The sequence below is a fragment of the Lissotriton vulgaris genome, chromosome 2_1 (genome assembly GCF_964263255.1).
Source record: "Lissotriton vulgaris chromosome 2_1, aLisVul1.2, whole genome shotgun sequence".
NCBI lineage: Eukaryota > Metazoa > Chordata > Amphibia > Caudata > Salamandridae > Lissotriton > Lissotriton vulgaris.
In genome coordinates this window covers 922,644,421-922,666,707 of record NC_141687.1, presented here as the reverse complement: position 1 = coordinate 922,666,707, position 22,287 = coordinate 922,644,421, and positions in this window count along the sequence as shown.

The window sequence follows — 22,287 nt, the reverse complement described above, 5'->3', positions numbered from 1 at the left end:
AGGGTAGATGGTGCAGGCAGAGGGGAGAGATGGCAAAGGAGGAGGGGTGATGGCACAGGCGGAGGGAGAGATGGCGCAGGCACAGGGTGAGATGGCGCAGGCAGAGAGACAGATTGCGTAGGCAGAGGAAGAGATGCTGCAGGCAGAGGGGAAACGGTGCAGACAGAGGGGGAGATGGCGCCAACAGATGGTTAGATGGCGCAGGCAGAGGGAGAGATGGCGCAGCCAGAGAGTGAGATGCGCAAGCAGGGAGTAAGATTGCGCAAGCAGAGGGTAAGATGGCGCAGGCAGAGAGAGACATGGCACAGGCAGAGGGTGAGATGGCACAGTCAAAGTTAGAGATGGCAGAGGGTGAGATGGTGTAGGCAGGGGGAGAGATGGCGTAGGCAGAGGGTGACATGGCGCAGGCAGAGAGTAAGATGACGCAAGCAGAGGGTGAGATAGCGCAGGCGGAGAGAGACTCTGCACAGGCATAGTCAGAGATGACGCAGGCAGAAAGAAACATGGCGCAAGCAGAGGGTAAGATGGCGCAGGCAGAGAGAGACAAGGCACAGGCAGAGGGTGAGATGGCATAGGCAAAGGGAGAGATGGCTGAGGCAGAGGGTGAAATGGCGCCATATAAATGACCACTACATTACAATGCAGAAACCTGACTCATTTCCAAAATACATTTCTAATATGCACCATTCGTTTTTTGCCAGCATAACATACAAACATGAGACACAATACACAGTGAAAGGGGGAGTCTTCCTAATTTAAACAACCAGTAAGCTATAAGAATCTCAACATCATGTGGTATGCTGATGACACTCTGCTCATCCTTTATCATAGAAAGGAGCTGTATACCATTAAAAATACATGATAATAATTGAGATGGCGCAGGCTGAGGAACAGATGGCGCAGGCAGAGGGTGAGATGGCGCAGGCAGAGGGAGAGATGGCGAAGGCAGAGGGAGAGATGGTGCAGGCAAAAGGTAGATGGCGCAGGCAGAGGAAGAGATGGCTCAGGTAGAGGGTAAGATGGTACAGATAGAGGGAAAGATGGCACGGGCACAGGATGAGATGGCGCAGTTAGAGGGTAACATAGCGCAGGCAGAGGGTGAAATGGTGCAGGCAGAGGGGAGAGATGATGCAGGCAGAGGAGATATGGTGCAGGCAGAGGGTGAGATGGCGCAGGCAGAGGGTGAGAAGGCGCAGGCAGAGGGAGAGATGGCGCAGGCAGAGGGTGAGATGGCGGAGCCACAAAGAGAGATGCAGCAGGCCGAGGGAGAGATGACGCAGGCCGAGGGAGAGATGGTGCAGGCAAAGGGAGAGAAGGCGCAGGCAGAGGCAGAGATACGCAGGCATAGGAACAGATGGCGCAGCCAAAGAGTGAGATTGTGCAGGCAGAGAGTGAGATGGCGCAAGCAGAGGGTGAGATGGCCATGGCAGAGAGAGACATGGCACAGGCAAAGGGTGAGATGGCACTGACAAAGGGAGAGATGGAGGAGGCAGCGGGTGAGATGGCACAGGCAGAGGGAGAGATGGCGCAGGCAGAGGGAGAGATGGCGCAGGCAGAGGGAGAGTTGGTGCAGGCAGAGGGGAGATGGTGCCGACAGAGGGGAGAGATGGTACAGGCAGAGGAGAGATGGCGCAGGCAGTGGGAGAGATGGTGCCAACAGAGGATAAGATGGAGCAGGCAGAGGAAGAGATGATGCAGCCAGAGAGTGAGATGGCTCAAGCAGAGAGTGAGATGGCACAAGCAGAGGGTAAGATGGCGCAGGCAGAGAGAGACATGGCACAGGCAGAGGGAGAGATGGCACAGGCAGAGGGTTGAGATGGCACAGACAAATGGAGAGATGGCAGATTAAGAGGGTGACATGGCACCATATAAATGACCACTACATTACAATGCAGAAACCTGACTCATTTACAAAATACATTTCCAATATGCTACATACGTTTTTTGCCAGCATTACATACAAACATGAGACACAATACACAGTGAAAGGGGGAGTCTTGCTAGTTTAAACAACCAGTAAGCTATCAGAATCTCAACATCATGTGGTATGCTGATGACACTCTGCTCATCCTTTATCTTAGGAAGGAGCTGTGTACTATTAAAAATACATGATAATAATTGAGATGGCGCAGGCTGAGGAACAGATGGTGCAGGCAGAGGGTGAGATGGCGCAGGCAGAGGGAGAGATGGCGAAGGCAGAGGGAGAGATGGTGCAGGCAAAAGGGAGATGGCGCAGGCAGAGGAAGAGATGGCGCAGGTAGAGGGAGAGATGGCACAGAGGGAAAGATGGCACGGGCACAGGATGAGATGGCGCAGGTAGATTGTAACATAGCGCAGGCAGAGGGTGAAATGGTGCAGGCAGAGGGGAGAGATGATGCAGGTAGAGGAGATATGGCGCAGGCAGAGGGAGAGATGGCGCAGGCAGAGGGTGAGATGGCGCAGGCGGAGAGAGAGATGACGCAGGCCGAGGGAGAGATTGTGTATGCGGAGGGAGAGATGGTGCAGGCAAATGGAGAGAAGGCGTAGGCAGAGGCAGAGATATGCAGGCATAGGAACAGATGGTGCAGCCAGAGAGTGAGATGGTGCAGGCAGAGAGTGAGATGGCGCATGCAGAGGGTGAGATGGCCAAGGGAGAGAGAGACATGGCACAGGCAAAGGGTGAGATGGCACTGACAAAGGGAGAGATGGAGGAGGCAGCGGGTGAGATGGCACAGGCAGAGGGAGAGATGGCGGAGGCAGAGAGAGAGATGGCGCAGGCAGAGGGAGAGATGGTGCAGGCAGAGGGAGAGATGGTGCAGGCAGAGGGGAGATGGTACCAACAGAGGGAAGAGATGGTGCAGGCAGAGGAGTGATGGCGCAGGCAGAGGGAGAGATGTGTCAACAGAGGATAAGATGGAGCAGGCAGAGGGAGAGATGGCACAGCCAGAGAGTGAGATGGCTCAAGCAGAGAGTGAGATGGCGCAAGCAGAGGGTAAGATGGCGCAGGCAGAGAGAGACATAGCACAGGCAGGGGGAGAGATGGCGCAGGCAGAGAGTTGAGATGGCACAGCCAAATGAAGAGAGATGGCGGAGTAAGAGGGTGACATGGCACCATATAAATGACCACTACATTACAATGCAGAAACCTGACTCATTTCCAAAATACATTTCCAATATGCACCATTCGTTTTTTGCCAGCATTACATACAAACATGAGACACAATGCACAGTGAAAGGGGGAGTCTTGCTACTTTAAACAACCAGTAAGCTATCAGAATATCAACATCATGTGGTATGCTGATGACACTCTGCTCATCCTTTATCTTAGAAAGGAGCTGTATACCATTAAAAATTCATGATAATATTTGAGATGGCGCAGGCTGAGGAACACATGGTGCAGGCAGAGGGTGAGATGGCGCAGGCAGAGAGAGATATGGCACAGGCAGAGGGAGAGATGGCGCAGGAAGAGAGAAACATGGCGCAAGCAGAGGGTAAGATGGCACAGGCAGAGAGAGACATGGCACAGGCAGAGCGTGAGATAGCACAGGCAAACGGAGAGATGGCGGAGGCAGAGGGTAAGATGGCACCATATAAATGACCACTACATTATAATGCAGAAACCTGACTCATTTCCAAAATATATTTCCAATATGCACCATTCGTTTTTTGCCAGCATTACGTACAAACATGAGACACAATACACAGTGAAAGGGGGAGTCTTGCTAGTTTAAACGACCAGTAAGCTATCAGAATATCAACATCATGTGGTATGCTGATGACACTCTGCTCATCCTTTATCTTAGAAAGGAGCTGTATACCATTAAAAATTCATGATAATATTTGAGATGGCGCAGGCTGAGGAACACATGGTGCAGGCAGAGGGTGAGATCGCGCAGGCAGAGAGAGACATGGCACAGGCAGGCAGAGGGTGATATGGCATAGGCAAAGGGAGAGATGGCGGAGGCAGAGGGTGAGATGGCGCCATATAAATGACCACTACATTACAATGCAGAAACCTGACTCATTTCCAAAATGCATTTCCAATATGCACCATTCGTTTTTTGCCAGCCTTACATCCAAACATGAGACACAATACACAGTGAAAGGGGGAGTCTTGCTAGTAGTGTTGTATACAAAGAAAAAGGGTGAGGGAGACAGAAAGAGGAAGTAAACAGAGCTACAAAAGGGGAGTAAAGAAAAGGGATAATGACAGTGAGAAAACAGTTATGAGATTAAGGAAAGGAGAATGAGAGAAAAAGAAGCATATTACTACCCGAAAGAAAAAGATTTATTGAAAAAGAGAGGACAGAAAAAAAACACTTTTGGAAAGAAAGGAAGACAGTGAGAGAGAAGAGACAGTGAAAGAGGGAAAGTTAGTAAGTTCCACATTAGAAGACATTTTATTATTAACTTAAACTGCTCAACATATATCCCCTTTCAAATTAATAACTCACCTCTAGATATGTAAGATTTAAAACAGTGTCAATAACACACCAGATTTTTTTTAAGCAGAATCTCTGAAATGTACCTCAGACATTGCAACCAAAAATGTTACTGATTGCCTCTCATTCTTCACACATATCCCTGTCCTTAACCATTCAAATTTGTTCCCACAGAAATTCAAAACTAAACTAACATTTTAATTGGTTCTACATTTCAACACTTTCAAACTCACATAATATTCAACCATCCCCCTCTGCTCTTTCTACCTGTTACCATGGTAATACTCCACAGAACACCTAACTAAGCTCACAGGTGAAAAGTTCATCATACAATGTTGCAAATAAACTCAGCAAGGGTGTTTGACCTCTCAATACACCAGCTTATCCAGTGCAATGTTCCTTTCAATTACCTTTTCTCAACCATTAACATTACTTCTTTCAAAAAACAGAAGAATACACCCTTGCTTTGAATGTTTAAGTTTCAGAAACCACCAATCATTTTTTTTTCAAGTGCACCGAATCTCATCCACATTTTTTTCTAAACTCCTGCTTTTCAAACTACCATTTCCTTTCCAGAGCCCATCTGAGTACAACCAGACCTCACTTCAAGATGCATAGAGTGTGGATTGTGGGACACAGTTATATTTTCTGGAGTGAAAGGTATGCAGCAAATAAATGCTTTCTCAATCTTGATTTACCAAATGTGGACGCTATGTGGATTGGCCAGAGAGGATTGAGATATCACCAATTGATGCCATTGGTAAAATCCTTTTTGTATCTCCCACACCCTGACCTCCTAATTGTGCACTGTGGTGGAAATGACCTAGTCACTTTGACTGGGGTAGGTCTGGAAATGCTATTAAAGGACACCTTTGGACAATTGATGTCACTTTTTTCACAAACTGCCTTTGTATTTTCAAATATAACCCAAAGGCAGAAATGGAAATGGTAGAACCAATATTGACCGCAAATTGAGAAAGCAAGGAAACATGTGAATAAATCAGATTTTGCTTTCCTCAGAGACTATGGCATGGGTTCTATATACCACAACAACTTGCTTTACAACATGCAAGGCATTTATAGAGGAGACGGTTTACATTTCAAGCATGAGGGAAACAGAATCTTCCTCTGTAACTTAAGACCCTGCATCAAAACACACAATGAACACAACAGCTCTTTTTAGAGCCAACTAACATCTAAACACTCAAATTTGATTTTTAACTGTATTTTTTAATTAATTTTTAGGGAGCTCCGTGCACCGTGCGCGCACCCCGCTGAGTTTTTTTTTATAAACAATAATTTATTTTACCCTTTGGGGTCCTTCAGGGACTCCCTGAGAAGGTCTAGGGGGTCAGGGAGTCCCTACCCTGCCCCCCTTTTAAGTTCTCAACTTTTATTTTTCACTCTCCTATGAAACTACACAAAATGGTGGCTATAGGGTGCGCGTGCCGAGCATTCACTGTGCACTCACCGTGCGCGCACCTACCAATTTATTTTTTAGTAAAGATAATAAAAATGCTGGTAGCTTAAAGTCGCATACCACTACCTGTAGCCAACATGTTTCACTGCCTGATAAACTTTATGGCAGATTCATCAGGGCTCACCATACAGTCACTGCACCAGAGTTGGACATCATCCGTGTAGGAACCTTGCGCAGCCCAGTCCACTCATACCGGCTGGCAAAGGATGTTTCTCTACCCTACTGTTGATTGTTGCATCAATCGTACAGGTCTGTCGCCTAAGACCTTAAATCATCCCAGGAACCGGTTCCTGGGATGATTTAAGATCTTAGGAAACATGAAACATGTCGGCTACAGGTAGTGGTATGCGACTTTAAGCTACCAGCCTTTTTATTTCACCAGTTTACCCTGAATCTATGAATACATTTGTGCTATTGGTGTATCTGTTGATTTTAACCACAGTCTTTCTCACATCAAGGAACGAGTCCTTGATTCTTTTCTTTTGGACACTCATTTCTCCTTTTTCTTTGAGAAGGAATGGCAACCGATGATGAGAAAGGGGCTGGAAAGTGGTAACATCTGCCAAGGGCCCCGAGGGTTGTTCGCCCGTGAGGTGCCATTCTTTTTCATCACACATTTTTTGGGGTAATTGACTGTTAAGTGTGGTTGGATGTACTGTTTACAGTGAAGCAGCCATCACGGGAATTGTCGAGTTGAATTCTGGTTAAGACCATCTCCTCTTCTCCACAAACAACTGTTTGATTTGGACGGTTAGGCATAGCCAGAACACACCCAACAATATAGAGTAGGGGTGAGATTGGATTCAAATGATTATTGTATTGTTTCCAGATAAGAGCGTTTGTCTGCCTGTTAGACTATTGCTAAACTGTGTCCAGGGTATGGGGATTCTATGATATTGAAATTTGTTGAGTGGGGGGCTATCCCGTTGGTACCCTTAAAATCCCCCTAGGCTCCTTTTTGAATTACGTAAAGGTGTTAGGATGCCTCCTCTCCACATGCCGGATCAAGGTGGCATTCCCAAAGCTGTATTTTCGGGTGGGATCCCCACGTGACAGAGTTGTGTCACATATCCGGCACGTTACCTTTGCAGCATTACATTTCTTTTCCCCCTCTGGTAAAGTAAAGAACTTCCAAATAAAATGCTCTTTAATTTTTTTTTGGGGGGGGGCTCCTCAGGCAGGAATTCCACATCAGAATCTGTTGAGGGGTCCTGGGAAGCAGAAATCCTTGAAAAATGAGTTTGAGAAACAGGCAAGAGGTGTTCTCTCAGCAGTTGCAAAGAGGTAGTGAGGGAAATGGGTGGGGACTTTCCATTGTTGTAAAAAAAACTGTTATGAACCAATCATAAGTGTTGTTATAAGGTCACATGGCTTGACGCATGCTTACGCTGCGCGTTCCAGGGCGCTTACAGGGGCGCTTACAGGAGCGCTTACGCGGCACGTAGCTAGGCGCTTACATAGGCGCTTACGGGGGCGCTTACGTGGCGCGTATGAATGACGTTTTGCTTGATTTTCGGAAATGCGTTTAAAGTTAAAATACGGTTCTTAAAAATCAAAAATACTACTTTTATGAGTATGCCACTAAATGTCTTGCATTATTATTTACTTAAAATACATAAATATATTTTTTGCTTGCGGGAATTGCGCTCACGCTACGTATACGGGTGCGTGCACGGGTGGGCGCACCCTGAGCGCACCGGAGTTTAAATATTAAAAAAAATATACAGGAAAAAACATTCAAAAATTAATATTATAAAAATTTTGAATATTGGAATAATTAGAAAAAATTATAAAAATTAATAGCTATGAAAATTAGCTATTAAAAAATATATAATAATTCACTTTAAAAAACGTAGGTTTCAAACTCGTTATAGTTAGGAATTAGCATTTAAAAAACCTTTGAAATTCACTGAAAAATCCATAGGTTTTACACCAGTTATAGTTAGCTGGACATTTTACTCATACAAAACCATTGAAATTCTCACGTTATAGTTAGTTGGACTCACTATAACTCGCGCTCTGGCAATCCACTGCTCATGATGTCACATATTACATCATTCATGACATGGTCAGTGACATCACTGATGACATCACTGATGACATCTCAAATGACATCACTGATGACATCATTCATGTGACAATCAAATACACCTCATCACACACTAGTATAATCTTTCATCATTCACTGTAAAATAGAAAGTGCCATATTTGAAACCATTGACACACCAATAGAAATTACTAAACACCCGCTCAGTAATTCATACAACTATACACACATCTAATCACTTACCTATAGATTCAGTGTTATATGCAGTGAATGTTCAAAAGAACACTATCAAATATACTTATACACCTATTTCAACATTACACACCAGCACACATTGTAATCACTTATAAAGACATCCTTCTGACTTATGCAAACATTTGATTATACTAACATTTACTCACCTACACACTTATGCAAACACCTCTTCATCTATTTATTTAGATAGTAACTCACACTAAGGGGTCCATTAGGATGGCGGGCGGAAACAGTCCGCCCGCCACCCTAACGGAGATCGGGACCGCCCGCCTTAAGGGCGGGGTCCCGACATTGGCATTAGGATGCGCCCGCCACTGTGGCGGGCGCATTCCTCAAAGTAACATTGTGGCGGGCGGTGCTCACTGCACCGCCCGCCACAATGTAAAAAACAATTGCACGCATTTGCATACTCGAAGCGGCAGGCACCGCGCGGTGCCTGCCACTGCGATTATGCAAATGCAGGGGGGTACCACAGGTACCCCCCCGTGTGCCACCCCCCTTTGCCCGTCACTCTGGGGGCCCACAGGGGCCCCCCAGAGTGAACACCGCATGCCTTTCCGTGGCGGCATTGCCGCCACGGAAAGGCATTGAGAAATGCCTATTCTAATGTGTCTGATAGACACCGCCACCATGTTATCCCTTTTCCGCCCCGGCCGCATCGTAATATGGTGGGGGGGAATGCAGGGAAGGATGGCGGGTGGATTGCCTCCGCCAGGGTGGCGGTGGCCACCGCTACCCTGGCGGAGGCAATCCGTCCGCCATCCTAATGGGCCCCTTAGTGTGTTATAAAATCACTATTACAAGTATACAGGTATCCATATAGTGACTCATACAATCACTAAGTCTTAGGCACATCTAATTAGATATTACTGTCATATACACTGCCTTTTTTCAAGTTTAATGGAGATGTACCATTCAGAGAAATATTTCATCACCACCACACCCAGAAACATATACACTCACTGAAACAACTGTTATAACATGTAGTCTTAACCTCATAGACCTACTGAATGAACTATTCACACATGTTATGGCACTCAAACACCCCCCTAATAAACCACATAGACATTCATTAACCCATACAAATACTCAGTTAAGAAACCAAATAACAAATTAAGGGCTTGATTAGGATGGCGGTTTTCCCGCATCCTCCGGGCCAGCGGAAGCCACCGCCGGCCCGGAGGATGCTTTTCTGCCGCGGTCGCCTTCCAACCGCGGCGGAAAAGCTCTAACATGGCTGGCGGTGTATGTCAGACACCGCCAGCCATATTAGGATGGCGGAAAATATATGCTTTTCCACGGCGGCTTTTCCGCCATGGAAAAGCATACGAAGATTGCCTTCGGGGGCCCGTTGCGGGCCCCCTTCGTGACGGGGGGTGGGGGGTGCCATGGGGGTACCTATGGTACCCCCCTGCATTTGCGTGGACAAAGCGGCAGGCACCGCGCGGTGCCTGCTGCTTTGTGCACGCAAATGCCGTGCATGCATTTTTAACATTGCGGCGGGTGCAGCTTGAAAATGCACCCGCCGCAATGTTAAAGATTGAGGATGTGACCACCACCCTGGCGGTCACATCCTAATCTGCACGGAGGGACCTCCGCAGGTCCCTCCTACTCTACGGTGGCGGACAGACTCAGGTCCGTCCGCCATCATAATCAGCCCCATAGTCTTTAACATAGCAATTAAGACAAAGCAACAAAAACTTTCACACAGTTCAGTAACTACACATTATATATAGTGAGACTCCACAAATTAGTCAAGGAAACAATCAATGACACTGTTACTAAATCCACCATCCACACATTTATATTTATATATCCACTCATTCTTCAATTCAAAGTAGTGTATTTATAATACATATTTAAATATCAAAGCAAACCACATTCACTGGATGATGTCATCAGTGATGTCATCAGTAATGTCATTTGAGATGTCATCAGTGATGTCATCAGTGATGTCACTGACCATGTCATGAATGATGTAATATGTGACATCATCAGCAGTGGATTGCGGGCGCGCGAGTTATAGTGAGTCCAACTAACTATAACGTGGAACGTGGGAATTTCAATGGTTTTGTATGAGTAAAATGTCCCGCTAACTATAACTGGTGTAAAACCTATGGTTTTTTCAGTGAATTTCTAATGTTTTTTTAAATGCTAATTCCTAACTATAACAAGTGTTAAACCTATGGTTTTTTCAGTGTGTATATATATATATATATATATATATATATATATATATATATATATATATATATATATATATATATATATATATATATATATATATATATATATATATTCACTGAAAAAACCATAGGTTATAGACCACTGTCACTGACCATGTCATGAATGATGTAATATGTGACATCATCCGCAGTGGATTGCGGGTGCACGATATATAGTTAGTGTAACTAACTATATATGCGAATTTCAATGGTTTTGTGCGAGTAAAATAAGGTTTTGTAAATCCTAATCCCTAACTATATATGGTCTATAACCTATGTTTTTTTTAGTGAATTTTCAAGGTTTTGTAAATGCTAATTCCTAACTATATATGGTCTATAACCTATGGTTTTTTCAGTGAATTTCAATGGTTTTTTAACAGCAAATATCAAAAGCTGTAAAATCTATTCTTCTTTTAAATAACACTTTTTCCCCAAACTGCTTTGGTATATTCCAATATATACCTGGGGGTCAAAGAAAAAGGAAAGTTTGACAGTAAGAGCCACTGTACCCAATGCACACAGAACAGTGTCAGTGAGAGGTGATAGTTAGTAAATGGTCAAGTCGAGACTCAAGAGTACAAGGAGAAAAATATATTGTTCCCATCAGAAGCCACACTGTACCGCCCTTGTTGTCATCATATGGGATCTCCTTACCCAGGAGACAAGACGGCCGGTAAGCATTACCGTGACCGAAATGTAATATGAGAGCAGAACAGCAGAATGTAGTAGTGGCTAATGAATAAAGCAGTGTATGGTGTTTGGAGTGAAAAAGTGAAGGGTACTAAAATTAGGTGAATGGGTGGAAAAAAGAAATTTTATTGGTAACCCCCAAACCCTAAGATTAAAAGGCAGGTGTGGGTGCAGGTTTTAAATAATAACCGCACTTATTAGTGGTCGACATGTTTCAGCATATCATAAGATTTTCTTGATGCATTCTTCAGGACCTATACATAATACACTACTGCTTTCAAAAAATAAATAAATTATGAAGATATCACCTGGACATCCAGGTGTGCTCAACCGTATACTGTCAGTGCAATGGTAGTGGATCCAACATGTAAAACAAACGAACAAACAAACAAATAGAACACATAAAGTTATTCACATCGTTTATGTTTGTATTCATAGTGGCATTGCAATATGTTCACTCATACCTGATGAATATTTCGGGTATGCACTCACCCTTGCGTGTAGGCTGAGGAGCTTCACCCCACCTGGCTGCAGCGCAGGTAAAAGGAGCACCGCTCTGTGAGAAATCACATGATGTTTACAGAGCCGCTAGTGATATGACACTAACCCAATTAATAAAATTAATGAAAGTATACTTCGAGAAGAAAGGTTATCTGAGCCTCTTATAACCGGGCTGGGCATAAATGCCGTAATCCGTCATAACTCAGAGACGATGGCAACTTAGTAGGGACACTTAATACATGAAAGCCGATCCGTGTCAGTTACGTTTAGCAAACGAACCGCTTCATGTTGTGGAAGGCTCGGTGGCCTCTAGCGGCGTGTGGACACAAAATGAGGCAAGGCACACGAGATATGCTTCGTGTAATTAATGGCGCTTCGTATAGGTGGTGGCGAGATAACCTCTAGCGGCTGTTAGCACAGAATTAGGAAACGCGCATGAAATAAGCTTCGTGTAGGTGGTAGCGGGGTGGCCTCTAGCGGCGTATGTGCACAGAGCGAAGCAAAACAAAGACACGCATAATGCGTGCACTCACCTAACCGTCGGCGTCTCCAGGCAGTCTTCAGTACTGCTCGGGGGGGCGCCGACTGCCGAATGAGGTAGTATTTTGTATGCTTCACAAGCCAGCCATGATGTAAGCGATCACGTGACGGCAAGACTTCTGGGAATTGTAGTTCAGTACCCATTAAAGCCTATATTTGATCAAATGGGGTTCTTTTCGGACTGTGCCGTGGTGTATCTTTTGCAGACGTCCTTGGTCAAGAACCACAGTGGTATACTGCATTTGAGACGTGCACTGAATTGCAGATGAAAGTTAATGTTAACCGACGAATATTTTATAATATTAATACGCCGAGCCATTGCGCCCTTAGTAGGAACACAATTCTGAGAAATATGATACGCTATCCAGTGAGGGGGCTTGGTCGTATGATGTGCCAAGGTATATCTCATACACAAGTCGATAAACAGAATACCGAAGGCCCCAAATGTATAGTGTATGTTCACTAGTATGTGGTGAATTACCAGTAAATATTAATTTCATCTCATATTTATAGTCCAGTTTCTCAAGGACTGGGCCATGATAGCCTGGAGATGTACGAGGGACTGGCTAGTCCTGATCATAAAAACCGCAAAGAGGATTGCGGATACCATCCTGATTGAGATTCAGGTCCTCGAAGGCCATATAAAAACGCTCTTTAAAAAGTGGACAGTTTAAAAAGGGACAGGACGATACGGATAAGACCAACAAAGATTTTAAAGAATCTATCTTATCCATAAAATTAGACAAGTTTAAAAAGGATTTGGCGAAGTTCTCAATGGAGACAATATATCCTTACAGTAGCGACACCTACACAGCACCCATATTTAATCGCAGTGGCAAAAAGGGAGGTTCAACTTATGGCACTTCCAGTTCAGATGGGACATCCAGCGACTCGGATGCATCACAGACCGGATCATCTAATCAAGCGCCGCGAGGTCGTGGCAATAAGAGAAATTGGAGAAACCAGCCACAAAACTTTGGCAATCACCAACCATGGTGGCCTATCAACCCATGGATGATGGGTCCAAACTGCCCTCCACAAATGGGTCCGCCCTTCTACCCACCACAGATGCAACAGGGCCCAGGATCGTTTCCTTTTTTAGGTTTTGGCCAGAGACGAGGCCGAGGCAGGAGGAGACAAGGAGCAGTGCAACAACAAGTACATTGGAACACGGACACGAACATCCCGCAACAATCGAGGATGGATCTACGCAGCGGGAAGAAAGTCCCCCAAGACGCTGCGGGAACAAGCAACCAGCCGGCATCGTGATTAACCTAAGTTCACACACCTTGTCTACCAATGAGGAACTCCTCCTAAACAAAGGTTTGGGATTCGTGGCCACTCAGAAAGGTGATCCTTTTTTGGCACAAATTGAACTATCCAAGCTATTTAGGAAAATAAGGTTGCATTATTTTTTTGCAAAACCGACTGCTTTGGAAACCATAACCATAGATAACAACACAGGTTTGAAGAAACCCTCTTCGTTCAATCCACCTAGTGCCACATTACCGCCCAAAGTCCTGACCTTTGAAACGGCTGTTGAAAAGGATGTCGCAGATCTATACAAAAGAGATGTTAAACCATTTATGAATCTCTCTAGAGATGAACAGCAAGCCTTACGTTCACTCACTTCTAACGAAAACATTACCATTAAGCCGGCCGACAAAGGCGGAGCAACTGTGATTTTAGACACTACAACGTACAGAAATGAATGCCTGCGGCAACTCAGTGATCGTAATTCCTACTTACCATTGAGATCGGATCCAACTGAAGGTCTACAAACCAGAATTAATGCCTTAGTAGAAGAAGCCACGAGTGAGGGATGGATAACCTCTCAGGAAGGACAATATTTGGTTACAAAACACCCTACAATCCCATACTTTTACTGCTTGCCCAAAGTCCACAAGCCAACAAGGCCACCACCCGGCAGGCCTATTATCTCTGGCATTGGGTCAGTATTAGAACCCCTTTCAACTTTTGTGGACCACTTCCTTAACCCAATGGTCAAAGCAATGCCCACTTTCCTCCAAGACACCAAAGATGTCCTAAGACTCCTTCCCACGATACAATACAACACCGAAACTGACATCCTAGTATCGTTCGATGTTGAATCTTTATACACATCGATTCCACAAACTGAGACCCTAGAAGTAGTGGGGGCACTTTTGGAGCAGAGTAACCACCAATCGATCACACCAATACCCTTTATAATGCAATTGGCGGAAATGGCTATGAAGGAGAATTATTTCCGCTTTGAAGACACATTGTACCTGCAAACGTCCGGGACCAGTATGGGCAGTGTTTTCGCGCCGAGCCTGGCGAACCTGTACGTTCACCATTTTGAACAACAGAGCGTACTAACCATTACCAACCCATACCTTTCATCAATACATGTGTGGAAACGCTATATTGATGACATTTTGGTGGTGTGGCGTGGCACTGAAGAAGAACTAACATCATTTCATGGTTGGTTGAACAGTGAGAACCCATACTTAAAGTTCACCATTGAGCATAGTAGAACATCATTGGCTTTCCTTGATTTGAGACTGCACGCGACTGCAACCGGCATCGAGTCTGAGCTATATCGCAAACCTATGGCCAGGAACGCACTGTTACGATACGACAGTTGCCATCCACGGGCCCTGAGGGACAATCTACCTTTTGGCCAGTTCCTCAGGGTACAAAGAAACTGCTCTAAGAAAGAATCTTTCGAAGCACACTCCAAAAACTTGGAGGAACAACTAAAGGAGAAACAATACCCCAAGAAAATCATTCATAGATCTAAAAAGAGGGCCTCAAACAACAATAGGGATGCCCTACTTGCAATCAACCCTCCAAAAGAAAAAACGGATCGGATTGCCTTTGTTAACACCTTTAACAGCCGATCCAACCAGTTACAGAAAATTATAAAGAAACACTGGTCCATCCTTAAGACCGGAGGTGATGACATCCCACAGCCCATGTTCGCATATAAAAGAGGACCGAACTTGAAGGATCAACTGGTTCATACACGCCCACGCAGCAAAGAAGGGAGACAAGTGGGTACCCTTTGGGATTTACCAGCTGTGGTTGGACACCACCCATGTGGAAATTGTACCGTCTGTCCCCAGACTAACAAATCTACTGAAGTTGACATTGGCACTAATCGCCCATGGACACAAAACAAGTTTACGAATTGCAACAGTAGTAACTTGATATATATGATCAAATGTCCTTGTGAACTACGGTATGTCGGTATGACAACCAGAAAGGTCCGCACACGTATCCAGGAACATAAAAGCACAGTGCGATGCCGCAAGCAAGCCACCAGACTGACTGCACATTTCTTGGAGAAGGGCCACGGTCCTGAAGAGTTCTGTTGGACAGTCCTCGAACAACCGCACATTCCTGACTCATGTGCAGATACAAGCCGGTTCTTGTTCAAGATAGAACAGAAATGGGTATACCGCCTTAACAGTGACAAAGAGGGCCTTAATGAGCCCATACCCTGGATGTCCCTCTGAGTGGTTGCAAACATTATGTCCCTTCCAATGACGCATTTGCACTGCCTATAAATATGAGATGAAATTAATATTTACTGGTAATTCACCACATACTAGTGAACATACACTATACATTTGGGGCCTTCGGTATTCTGTTTATCGACTTGTGTATGAGATATACCTTGGCACATCATACGACCAAGCCCCCTCACTGGATAGCGTATCATATTTCTCAGAATTGTGTTCCTACTAAGGGCGCAATGGCTCGGCGTATTAATATTATAAAATATTCGTCGGTTAACATTAACTTTCATCTGCAATTCAGTGCACGTCTCAAATGCAGTATACCACTGTGGTTCTTGACCAAGGACGTCTGCAAAAGATACACCACGGCACAGTCCGAAAAGAACCCCATTTGATCAAATATAGGCTTTAATGGGTACTGAACTACAATTCCCAGAAGTCTTGCCGTCACGTGATCGCTTACATCACGGCTGGCTTGTGAAGCATACAAAATACTACCTCATTAGGCAGTCGGCGCCCCCCCGAGCAGTACTGAAGACTGCCTGGAGACGCCGACGGTTAGGTGAGTGCACGCATTATGCGTGTCTTTGTTTTGCTTCGCTCTGTGCACATACGCCGCTAGAGGCCACCCCGCTACCACCTACACAAAGCTTATTTCATGCGCGTTTCCTAATTCTGTGCTAACAGCCGCTAGAGGTTATCTCGCCACCACCTATACGAAGCGCCATTAATTACACGAAGCATATCTCGTGTGCCTTGCCTCATTTTGTGTCCACACGCCGCTAGAGGCCACCGAGCCTTCCACAACATGAAGCGGTTCGTTTGCTAAACGTAACTGACACGGATCGGCTTTCATGTATTAAGTGTCCCTACTAAGTTGCCATCGTCTCTGAGTTATGACGGATTACGGCATTTATGCCCAGCCTGGTTATAAGAGGCTCAGATAACCTTTCTTCTCGAAGTATACTTTCATTAATTTTATTAATTGGGTTAGTGTCATATCACTAGCGGCTCTGTAAACATCAAGTGATTTCTCACAGAGCGGTGCTCCTTTTACCTGCGCTGCAGCCAGGTGGGGTGAAGCTCCTCAGCCTACACGCAAGGGTGAGTGCATACCCGAAATATTCATCAGGTATGAGTGAACATATTGCAATGCCACTATGAATACAAACATAAACGATGTGAATAACTTTATGTGTTCTATTTGTTTGTTTGTTCGTTTGTTTTACATGTTGGATCCACTACCATTGCACTGACAGTATACGGTTGAGCACGCCTGGATGTCCAGGTGATATCTTCATAATTTATTTATTTTTTGAAAGCAGTAGTGTATTATGTATAGGTCCTGAAGAATGCATCAAGAAAATCTTATGATATGCTGAAACATGTCGACCACTAATAAGTGCGGTTATTATTTAAAACCTGCACCCACACCTGCCTTTTAATCTTAGGGTTTGGGGGTTACCAATAAAATTTCTTTTTTCCACCCATTCACCTAATTTTAGTACCCTTCACTTTTTCACTCCAAACACCATACACTGCTTTATTCATTAGCCACTACTACATTCTGCTGTTCTGCTCTCATATTACATTTCGGTCACGGTAATGCTTACCGGCCGTCTTGTCTCCTGGGTAAGGAGATCCCATATGATGACAACAAGGGCGGTACAGTGTGGCTTCTGATGGGAACAATATATTTTTCTCCTTGTACTCTTGAGTCTCGACTTGACCATTTACTAACTATCACCTCTCACTGACACTGTTCTGTGTGCATTGGGTACAGTGGCTCTTACTGTCAAACTTTCCTTTTTCTTTGACCCCCAGGTATTTTTTGTTGTGATATATTGAGTTAAGGGGCTTATATCTGGTTGGTCGGTAAACTTGCCCTTAGACCCTCCCCACTTGTTGTTGAACGTGTTACTAGTACAGCTGAGGCTGTGGGTCTTTTTTAATTTTGGTTGATCACTCTGGTCACCAATGCAATAAAGTATACTTTGAGAATCTCGCTTTGAGGCTTGACTGTCTCACCTGTCTGCTCAGAGCGATGGCTACCAACTGGGGGTTAGCATTTGAAAGTGCCGAAGTGCAAAACATCTTAGACGAAAATCCCAGCCTTCTGGACAATGTGCCCGTTCCATCACAGGCAGCAAACAATGACGACAGCTGGAATAAGGTCTTGATCCTAAAGAAGTACCACTCCCGAATCTCCGTCCATGGCATTATCATGGCCCAGTATCTTAGAGGCAACTGTGCCCCCACAGGCCTCATCGTCAATAATGCACCACGCCTTTTCCTTGACGATAAACAATTTCTCAAGGACTGGGCCATGATAGCCTGGAGATGTACGAGGGACTGGCTAGTCCTGATCATAAAAACCGCAAAGAGGATTGCGGATACCATCCTGATTGAGATTCAGGTCCTCGAAGGCCATATAAAAGCCTCTTTAAAAAGTGGACAGTTTAAAAAGGGACAGGACGATACGGATAAGACCAACAAAGATTTTAAAGAATCTATCTTATCCATAAAATTAGACAAGTTTAAAAAGGATTTGGCGAAGTTCTCAATGGAGACAATATATCCTTACAGTAGCGACACCTACACAGCACCCATATTTAATCGCAGTGGCAAAAAGGGAGGTTCAACTTATGGCACTTCCAGTTCAGATGGGACATCCAGCGACTCGGATGCATCACAGACCGGATCATCTAATCAAGCGCCGCAAGGTCGTGGCAATAAGAGAAATTGGAGAAACCAGCCACAAAACTTTGGCAATCACCAACCATGGTGGCCTATCAACCCATGGATGATGGGTCCAAACTGCCCTCCACAAATGGGTCCGCCCTTCTACCCACCACAGATGCAACAGGGCCCAGGATCGTTTCCTTTTTTAGGTTTTGGCCAGAGACGAGGCCGAGGCAGGAGGAGACAAGGAGCAGTGCAACAACAAGTACATTGGAACACGGACACGAACATCCCGCAACAATCGAGGATGGATCTACGCAGCGGGAAGAAAGTCCCCCAAGACGCTGCGGGAACAAGCAACCAGCCGGCATCGTGATTAACCTAAGTTCACACACCTTGTCTACCAATGAGGAACTCCTCCTAAACAAAGGTTTGGGATTCGTGGCCACTCAGAAAGGTGATCCTTTTTTGGCACAAATTGAACTATCCAAGCTATTTAGGAAAATAAGGTTGCATTATTTTTTTGCAAAACCGACTGCTTTGGAAACCATAACCATAGATAACAACACAGGTTTGAAGAAACCCTCTTCGTTCAATCCACCTAGTGCCACATTACCACCCAAAGTCCTGACCTTTGAAACGGCTGTTGAAAAGGATGTCGCAGATCTATACAAAAGAGATGTTAAACCATTTATGAATCTCTCTAGAGATGAACAGCAAGCCTTACGTTCACTCACTTCTAACGAAAACATTACCATTAAGCCGGCCGACAAAGGCGGAGCAACTGTGATTTTAGACACTACAACGTACAGAAATGAATGCCTGCGGCAACTCAGTGATCGTAATTCCTACTTACCGTTGAGATCGGATCCAACTGAAGGTCTACAAACCAGAATTAATGCCTTAGTAGAAGAAGCCACGAGTGAGGGATGGATAACCTCTCAGGAAGGACAATATTTGGTTACAAAACACCCTACAATCCCATACTTTTACTGCTTGCCCAAAGTCCACAAGCCAACAAGGCCACCACCCGGCAGGCCTATTATCTCTGGCATTGGGTCAGTATTAGAACCCCTTTCAACTTTTGTGGACCACTTCCTTAACCCAATGGTCAAAGCAATGCCCACTTTCCTCCAAGACACCAAAGATGTCCTAAGACTCCTTCCCACGATACAATACAACACCGAAACTGACATCCTAGTATCGTTCGATGTTGAATCTTTATACACATCGATTCCACAAACTGAGACCCTAGAAGTAGTGGGGGCACTTTTGGAGCAGAGTAACCACCAATCGATCACACCAATACCCTTTATAATGCAATTGGCGGAAATGGCTATGAAGGAGAATTATTTCCGCTTTGAAGACACATTGTACCTGCAAACGTCCGGGACCAGTATGGGCAGTGTTTTCGCGCCGAGCCTGGCGAACCTGTACGTTCACCATTTTGAACAACAGAGCGTACTAACCATTACCAACCCATACCTTTCATCAATACATGTGTGGAAACGCTATATTGATGACATTTTGGTGGTGTGGCGTGGCACTGAAGAAGAACTAACATCATTTCATGGTTGGTTGAACAGTGAGAACCCATACTTAAAGTTCACCATTGAGCATAGTAGAACATCATTGGCTTTCCTTGATTTGAGACTGCACGCGACTGCAACCGGCATCGAGTCTGAGCTATATCGCAAACCTATGGCCAGGAACGCACTGTTGCGATACGACAGTTGCCATCCACGGGCCCTGAGGGACAATCTACCTTTTGGCCAGTTCCTCAGGGTACAAAGAAACTGCTCTAAGAAAGAATCTTTCGAAGCACACTCCAAAAACTTGGAGGAACAACTAAAGGAGAAACAATACCCCAAGAAAATCATTCATAGATCTAAAAAGAGGGCCTCAAACAACAATAGGGATGCCCTACTTGCAATCAACCCTCCAAAAGAAAAAACGGATCGGATTGCCTTTGTTAACACCTTTAACAGCCGATCCAACCAGTTACAGAAAATTATAAAGAAACACTGGTCCATCCTTAAGACCGGAGGTGATGACATCCCACAGCCCATGTTCGCATATAAAAGAGGACCGAACTTGAAGGATCAACTGGTTCATACACGCCCACGCAGCAAAGAAGGGAGACAAGTGGGTACCCTTTGGGATTTACCAGCTGTGGTTGGACACCACCCATGTGGAAATTGTACCGTCTGTCCCCAGACTAACAAATCTACTGAAGTTGACATTGGCACTAATCGCCCATGGACACAAAACAAGTTTACGAATTGCAACAGTAGTAACTTGATATATATGATCAAATGTCCTTGTGAACTACGGTATGTCGGTATGACAACCAGAAAGGTCCGCACACGTATCCAGGAACATAAAAGCACAGTGCGATGCCGCAAGCAAGCCACCAGACTGACTGCACATTTCTTGGAGAAGGGCCACGGTCCTGAAGAGTTCTGTTGGACAGTCCTCGAACAACCGCACATTCCTGACTCATGTGCAGATACAAGCCGGTTCTTGTTCAAGATAGAACAGAAATGGGTATACCGCCTTAACAGTGACAAAGAGGGCCTTAATGAGCCCATACCCTGGATGTCCCTCTGAGTGGTTGCAAACATTATGTCCCTTCCAATGACGCATTTGCACTGCCTATAAATATGAGATGAAATTAATATTTACTGGTAATTCACCACATACTAGTGAACATACACTATACATTTGGGGCCTTCGGTATTCTGTTTATCGACTTGTGTATGAGATATACCTTGGCACATCATACGACCAAGCCCCCTCACTGGATAGCGTATCATATTTCTCAGAATTGTGTTCCTACTAAGGGCGCAATGGCTCGGCGTATTAATATTATAAAATATTCGTCGGTTAACATTAACTTTCATCTGCAATTCAGTGCACGTCTCAAATGCAGTATACCACTGTGGTTCTTGACCAAGGACGTCTGCAAAAGATACACCACGGCACAGTCCGAAAAGAACCCCATTTGATCAAATATAGGCTTTAATGGGTACTGAACTACAATTCCCAGAAGTCTTGCCGTCACGTGATCGCTTACATCACGGCTGGCTTGTGAAGCATACAAAATACTACCTCATTAGGCAGTCGGCGCCCCCCCGAGCAGTACTGAAGACTGCCTGGAGACGCCGACGGTTAGGTGAGTGCACGCATTATGCGTGTCTTTGTTTTGCTTCGCTCTGTGCACATACGCCGCTAGAGGCCACCCCGCTACCACCTACACGAAGCTTATTTCATGCGCGTTTCCTAATTCTGTGCTAACAGCCGCTAGAGGTTATCTCGCCACCACCTATACGAAGCGCCATTAATTACACGAAGCATATCTCGTGTGCCTTGCCTCATTTTGTGTCCACACGCCGCTAGAGGCCACCGAGCCTTCCACAACATGAAGCGGTTCGTTTGCTAAACGTAACTGACACGGATCGGCTTTCATGTATTAAGTGTCCCTACTAAGTTGCCATCGTCTCTGAGTTATGACGGATTACGGCATTTATGCCCAGCCCGGTTATAAGAGGCTCAGATAACCTTTCTTCTCGAAGTATACTTTCATTAATTTTATTAATTGGGTTAGTGTCATATCACTAGCGGCTCTGTAAACATCAAGTGATTTCTCACAGAGCGGTGCTCCTTTTACCTGCGCTGCAGCCAGGTGGGGTGAAGCTCCTCAGCCTACACGCAAGGGTGAGTGCATACCCGAAATATTCATCAGGTATGAGTGAACATATTGCAATGCCACTATGAATACAAACATAAACGATGTGAATAACTTTATGTGTTCTATTTGTTTGTTTGTTCGTTTGTTTTACATGTTGGATCCACTACCATTGCACTGACAGTATACGGTTGAGCACGCCTGGATGTCCAGGTGATATCTTCATAATTTATTTATTTTTTGAAAGCAGTA